The 7288-nt window shown below is 32.4% G+C and overlaps 1 long non-coding RNA gene across 1 annotated transcript; it reads left to right on the top strand.

Moving 5' to 3' along the window:
• Window positions 1–252: 252 nt before the first annotated feature.
• LOC104645565 (uncharacterized) lies at window positions 253–1452 on the top strand. Its single transcript, XR_739441.4, has 2 exons — window positions 253–393; window positions 663–1452. It is a non-coding gene; the product is annotated as an uncharacterized lncRNA (long non-coding RNA).
• The last annotated feature ends 5836 nt before the right edge of the window (window positions 1453–7288 follow it).

Below are 7288 nucleotides of genomic sequence, written 5' to 3'. Positions count from 1 at the left end.
TTCTCTCAATTTCTCCATCTGTCTACTTAGTCTTGTTCTTCTGCTGCTGAAACTTAGGATTTTCAAAAGTTTTTTGGTGTGTTGATAGATACATCACTGTTGCTATTCCCTATTTAAATTTCTCAACAAAACAGCCCAAAAACTTCACTAAATAGGGAATACCAGCAGTGATGTATCTGTCAAAACACCAAAAAACTTGTGAAAACCCCAAGTTTCAGCAGCTGGAGAAAAAGATTGAGGAGATAGAATTAGAGAAATGAGAGGAGTTGTTAAAATCTCCAACAGTGAACCCAATGTGCCATTATTTTAGATCCAAAACTCGACTCTTCAACAACACCTTAACTAATTTTTGTCTAATCTTCATACTATTGGATGCATCTTCCTTATACTTGGGTAATTCATCTTTTCATCTAAATTTTGTATCTTTTTGTTAGAATTAATGATCTGTATTAAGTTTTGCTCAACCCCATTTATCTTTTTTGTTTTTTTTTTTTGAAAAAATTAGGGTTGATTGTTGGTGAAAAATTAATTATTTGGTTATAGTTTTCATTTCGAGGGGTTAGGTCTTCTGAACTTTGTTGATTAATGATGTAATTTACGATCCTTGTGCCCTAATCTTATGAGTTTATAGTCTAATTCAACGTTGTTGTTTTTAATCATAGATGATTGAAAAGGCGTTGCAGGATTGGATGAAAAAGGGGATTCTAGTGCAGACGCAATATCCCAGTTTATCAACAAAAGAGTATGACAATTTGCCAAGGGGTCATACAACCCTGCTGAAACATCATCTGCATAAGATGTGTGAAAAGATGAAGTCCTTATGATTGATGGAGGACAATTTTTGCTTCCTGCAGACAACGAAAGGTTGAATCCAATAAGAAAAGGGGGAGTTAATCAAATAAACAAAAGAAGCAACATCCAAAGGAAAAGGAGGAGGATCCTTGACATGAGGTGCATTTGGATCGACCAAAAAAATAGGGTCGTGGAGGGCTGCTAAGTTCAAGGAGGACGGGGGCAAAATAGATTATAGTACAACTTCAACATTGGCAATAAAGAAACCAAAAGATCAGCGTGAGAGGGCTCTCAAGGAATATGAGGACGGGGCTGATCCAGATACTATACTTCTGAAGGACTTGCGATTGTCTAGAAGAAGCAACACGATTAAGGACTAGCTAGAAAGGCGTTGAAGGCACAGTAAGGTGAGCACTCCCAGAAGTTCAAATGTTAGTGGATACATAGTAGCTTCTTGTACTCTATATATAATATATTAATTCAAACTAATAGTTTTGTTTATTTGAAAGAAGCTATATATATTATTAGTTACTAGTCGCTTGTAGTTTCCTCATCTTTAAGTTATGCTCTATACAATAGAATCTGTGTACTCTGTACAGGCTTAGCCTGTTAGTGCTGTGAATATTTATAAAATGTTGAAGTCTGAACCATTGTTGTGTACATTTCTTTAAAGATAGTCGATATATCTCTCCACTTCTTTTTGGGATTGACGTATGTATAGTTGATTGATCGATATATTTACTTGTCTAGTGTGATATTGATGCTTGAGTTCAATACTTGTGTGTATGGAGTTGATCCGAAAGAGTTTTCAAGTGAGAAAAACGGCAAAAAAAAGAAGAAAAAAAGAAAGGAGAATCTGAATCATAGACCATACCACTGTGAACCTGCATAGAGTTTCTGTTAATGTAGTATTGCGTTCCTCACCAAAGTTAAATTATATATGAAAAGGGAGATGTCATCCATAAAAAAGTGTTTCTGTTGAACTACTTGCCAATGAACAGTAAGTGCACTGAATATAGAAGCACTTTTTTCTTTTTTCAATGAAATAATCATACATATAACGTTTGACTGGTGCATGGTCGAGAATGTTACATTTTTGTTTGTTCTCAGCTGGTATTCATTATCTGTTGTGGGTCCAACGAAATTCATATTTGAGTCAGGAAATCTCACATTAAGGATCAATTCCCCTTCTGGAGAGCAGAGTACTTGTCTGGATCCCTCTTTGAATTTTGTTGTTGCTTGTAGGAGTTGTGAATTGTAATGGAAGTAAGAGGAAGGTAAAACTCATGTACATATGGTATAACTTGGTACAAGGAAAAAATGACATCCTAGTGGAAGGTTGTAATCTCACCATCATTGGTAAGTTCACTAGAATCTGGTCATCAGTTGAAAAAATTAAAAATGATTTCTTGTATACGGTTTCCACAAAAGGATTGGTCAAAATAGGGGCGTATAAAATACTTCATGTCTTTTTTGATTTTGACTCATAAGAAGACTATAGAAATGTCTATGGTAGGAACTTCCTATCTATATGTAATATGCCCCATTATTGTTACAGTTTTCTTATATGAGAAGTTCACTAAATATTTCAAGTTTCTGAATACTTGGCCAGACCCCAAGTTTCATGAAGTAGTTGAGAATGTTTGGAATGAAAAGTGCAATGGAAACCCCATGTGGGTTCTCCATCAAACATTTAAATAGACTACTGCTTGTCTTAGCTGATGGTCTGAAAGTACCTATGGAGGTGTCTACAATGAACCGAAGAGACTAAGCAAATAATGTCATTACTTTGGAACAGACTATGAAGACAAACAACAGTCCTGAAAAAAGTTCTAAGTATGTTTTATATCTGAAAGTGCAAGAGGATGTTCTCAAGCAAGTATGTACCAATTAACACAAGCTACTAAGTATTTAAGCGCTAGTTTTGATAATCTGTATTAACTCTCCTAAACTGAGTTATGTATGATTGGATCAATTTAGTTAGAGTGATTTTCATTTGAATTAGGTATATATAAGTTGATGGAGTGAATATCGATCATTGTACATGTACATTGCATGAGTAGTTCTCCAATATCGTCGATTGACTATTTGAGATGCACGGATATAGGGATGGATATAGTAACGTGTGTGCGCGCGCGCCTGTGTGTGTTATATAATAAAGGCTATGCGATAAAATATAAAATAGTGCAAGAATAATCTAAACAAGAAGAGAGGGAAGGGACAGAGTTTATTTCACTTCCTATTCATCTCTTTTCCACTACACTAAGGGGCTATTTATAAGCCAAAATATTTGGGCCTAAAGATATGTAGGACCCACATTCTTGGACACAAAGGAAAATCATGTGGATATCATATTTTCCAAAACTCCACCTTGATATATAAGAGAAACACGCATTGTTGGCTGCATCTCTAAAAACTGCTTGAAAGAAGCTACTTGTAAGTTGATTGTAAGAAACTACTTTCAGAGTTATTTGTAAATGGACAATAAGAACCCTCTGGCATAAGTTGCTTATAGGAACCTAATCGCGGAACTACTTGTAAGTTGCTTATAGAAACTTTCTTGCGGAGCTGTTTGTAAGTTAACTTCTTGATTTCAAGCTTATCTAAATAAATGTGTAATCAAAATCTACAATATGATGTATTTATTACTCTTTGGAGTTAGTTTAAAGATAATTTGCCTCGCTAAAATATTACTAGGAAGAATCATGTGGAATAAGTCTCAGTGAAGGAAAAAAGAGTAAACATATCTAGTAATACGAGCTGCCTTGTTAAGAACCTTATCAGGAAAACTTAGTGGGACGAAACCTTAGTCAAGGAAAAAAGAGTGCAACGCTTATTTACTCTCTCCGATTAAAACATCACTTAATACTTACAAAGGATGTCTCCCAATCTTATACTTAGCTTTCCAAATGTTGATATTGATTGTATCTTTGTGACCAAATCATATTCATGAAGAAATTGTATCCTTAAACATATATTGTTTTCTTGTCCCTTGGATATGTTGAGTTCAACCAATACATCCTTGACAATCACTTAGTTTGTGACCGGTGTAGATAAATTGCACATTCAACTTTTTTGTAGCAATAGCCAAGTGGTAGAGACTTTCATGATAATAAAATTAACTGTGTTGTAGAATTCTATAATATGACAATATTTTCATATGAAAACATATATCTCTATTGAGGTCAAGCTTCATATAAATCAAAGGATTTTCTGCAATTTTATAACCACTAAACCTTGACAAGATTGGTTTGAATAAACAATTTTATAACTTATATTTGATTAAATTTGATATCTCTATCGATAGGAGTAATGTTATATTTTGCATGCACGTCAATAAATTGTTATACAATAAGTAATAATCAAAGAATACATAAGTGCACCAATTGCATTATGACATGGTACTTTCTAACCATTTTAATGAAATCAAACTGATTTTTATGTCAAACTACCCCATAACAATTGGGGTGCTATTCAATGGAATCGTTTTAAAACCTTTTATATCATTTAATGATTTTCATCTTTATCTGTCTACCTAGACATGAAAATCATTTATCATTTCATAGTTTTTCATATATTGTCAGATTGAAAGAAATATCATTGCATCCACCACTGGAAACACACCTCCATATAATAATGTCATGACTTCTGCGAAATATCTTTATATCACAAGACACAAGTTGTACTTTATATCTTTCAACTAGGTAATTTTTTCGCGCTTCGCGCGGTCATAAAGAATAAATGCAACTTGCAAATAATTTTTTTACTAATATTCATACACTAGAAATAAAGAAGAATAAGTTCTTAAAAAATGTTAGCAATATTCCAACATGAATTTAATTATTTGTCATTATCACATAACTCAAGAAACTCTAATGAATGAATTATTCACGATAGAATAAATAATTGGTTCATTAATCAACATTGAATGAAAAATAAGAAGAAAATAAGAATGAATTTATATATATATATACACACACACACACACACACACACAACGGCATTTCGTGATAAAAAGAAACATTTAAGTTGCATAGATTATACAATTGTATATATGTCTAAGGCGAAAATTCAAAAAATTGTTAAAATATTCAAAAAAGAAATTATGCTTGCACATGAAAACAATTATAATTTTTGAACCTGCATAATTAATTTCTTCAATTTATAAGGGAGCAATTTCATATTTGTGTAAAAAAAGATATTAAGTAACCTTATATATAGTACTTTTAGAATTTAATATAGAATAACAAAATATGAATTTTTGAAACTAAGTAAAATATTTTTTTGAACAATAAATATACATACTATATGTGTATATATCCAATATAATTGGAGAAAATAATTTTGCATAAACATAAAAAACAAAGTTTAAAACATGTACTCGAAAACAACAATTAATATCATGAGTATAAATTAATGGGTGCAAAAAAAACATACCGGGATATGTATAAATACCATGAAATATAATGGAAAAAATCGAGTCCACTCGATACACAATGTCCCCTTAAGAAAATTATTCCCCTCCAGTATAAGAGGTTTAAAGAATTACATCTTCTTAGGATGAAACGATTTTATTCACCAACTTATTGGTAAAAAAATAGTGGTGTTAGTAATTCACTCAAAAGGAGCAAAGTACAAAAATATTTAATTTTGTGGAAGTAGAAGAAGAAGATCAGAATTTTTATTGTTTTAAAGTGGGAGAAATTTTTTGTATTTATAGACAACAAAGGGTATTGTGAACAAATGTTTAATGTGCCTCATCAGAAAGGTTACAACTATTTGAAATAGTTGCAACCCGTCGGAAAGTTCACAACCTTTCCTAAAAGTCGTAAACTTTTCATAAGGTCGCAAATTTTCATTAAAGTCGAAACTTTTCATATAAGTCACAACTTTTGATAAAAGTCACAACTCTTCATTAAAGTCACAACTTTTGATAAAAACGTTTTATTAAACTAACAATTTTTCATAGAAGTTACAACTTTTGATAAAGTTGCAACTCTTCGTTAAATTCACAACTTTAATTTTCATGAAAGTCAATCTTTTTAAGCAAGATGAAGGCTAGTTTTGGAAATAATTAAATTTAAAAGACAATTCTTTCTTGTGGTGGCGCCATGTAGGGGGACCTATGATTGTATTTTATATAAATATATAATATGATTTTACCTGTCGCACAATAAACTGTTTGTATTGTACTGACATTATATTCAAAACATCATTTTTTTCAAGTGAAATAAAATATACTTGAATTGTAAAATTTCTTTTATCAATCATTTGAAAATTTTAAAATCGAGATCCTCATTATTATTTATAATTTTGAGTGCTAAATTATATTTAAGATATCGTTGATGATTATTTAATATCGATTCTAATATGGCATACCCCTCGAGCTCTGTTTATTTTTTTCATCATTTTCATGTACCTAAACCTTTTCTAAGATTTAAGAAATGTTTTTGTTGTGGTGCTCTTTCTAAAACACTTGCCTCATTATTATGACCATCTTAGTCATTTGCTCCAGCTCCTATTTTTCTTCAAGAAGTACTATTTTTCGAATCAATTTATTTATATGTGTTGAAATATGTGCGTCCACTACCAGTCAATGGACCAGGTCCCTTGACACAACAAAAATAGTGCAGAAGATTAAACAATATGAAGAACACAACACAAGCAGTTTACATGGAAACCTCCTTGCTCAAGGGAGTAAAACCACGACCTGTTGCACAGGATTTACAACCGTCTTCACTAATCTTCTCAAGAAAAAGTGAAACCCGGTTACAATCAATGTGAGAAAAAGTTATTAATCTCACGATCAAGTAATCTACCTATTACTTGAAGAGCCTAAGCGAATACCACACCGCCCACTAAACCACCTAACTCTAGATGACTTAGAATTTGACTAAGCAACAAAACAATGTTGCCCACTAAATCAGTTAACCTTAACTGATTTAGACTTTTACAAACCCAAAACAAATATCTGAATCCTTTATAGATTAGGAACAGATTTACAATGTAAGTACATAGACACAAAGCTCTAAATACAACAAAGATTCTTTTTTACTCTATCAGGTCCTTCTGTTGAGTTGAGCAATGTTCTTCCTTGAAGATGGCCTTCTATTCAAGCTTGTGAATTTTCAGAGAAAATCCAAGTTTAATTTGCCAAGTCTTTTATTTGTGTTTGTTGGAAAGAGATAATATAATTTCCCACAAATTCGTTGAAGTCATCCCATTAGCTGAAGGCCTGCTGTTGGAAAAGCTGTGCACCTACCGCATCAGAGATGACAGCTTTTCTGACAGCTGTCTTTTCGTCTATTTCACGTCGCAGTCGTGCGGGTACCAGGTCCCTTGCTTTTGGGAACAAGGTCCCTTGCAAACTTCTATATGAGTTCTTGAAAAGGCTTGCTGGCTGACTTCCTTCTTTTGATGAATGAATATAATATGGTTTTTGTCATGCTAAAAGTATCAAACATAAAGAGTTATTATCCGTTGGACAAACACCCTC

This window comes from Solanum lycopersicum, chromosome 2, assembly GCF_036512215.1.
Source record: "Solanum lycopersicum chromosome 2, SLM_r2.1".
Classification (NCBI taxonomy): Eukaryota; Viridiplantae; Streptophyta; class Magnoliopsida; order Solanales; family Solanaceae; genus Solanum; species Solanum lycopersicum.
Note: the sequence above shows the minus strand (reverse complement) of the source record. Positions and strands in the feature narration are given on the sequence as shown.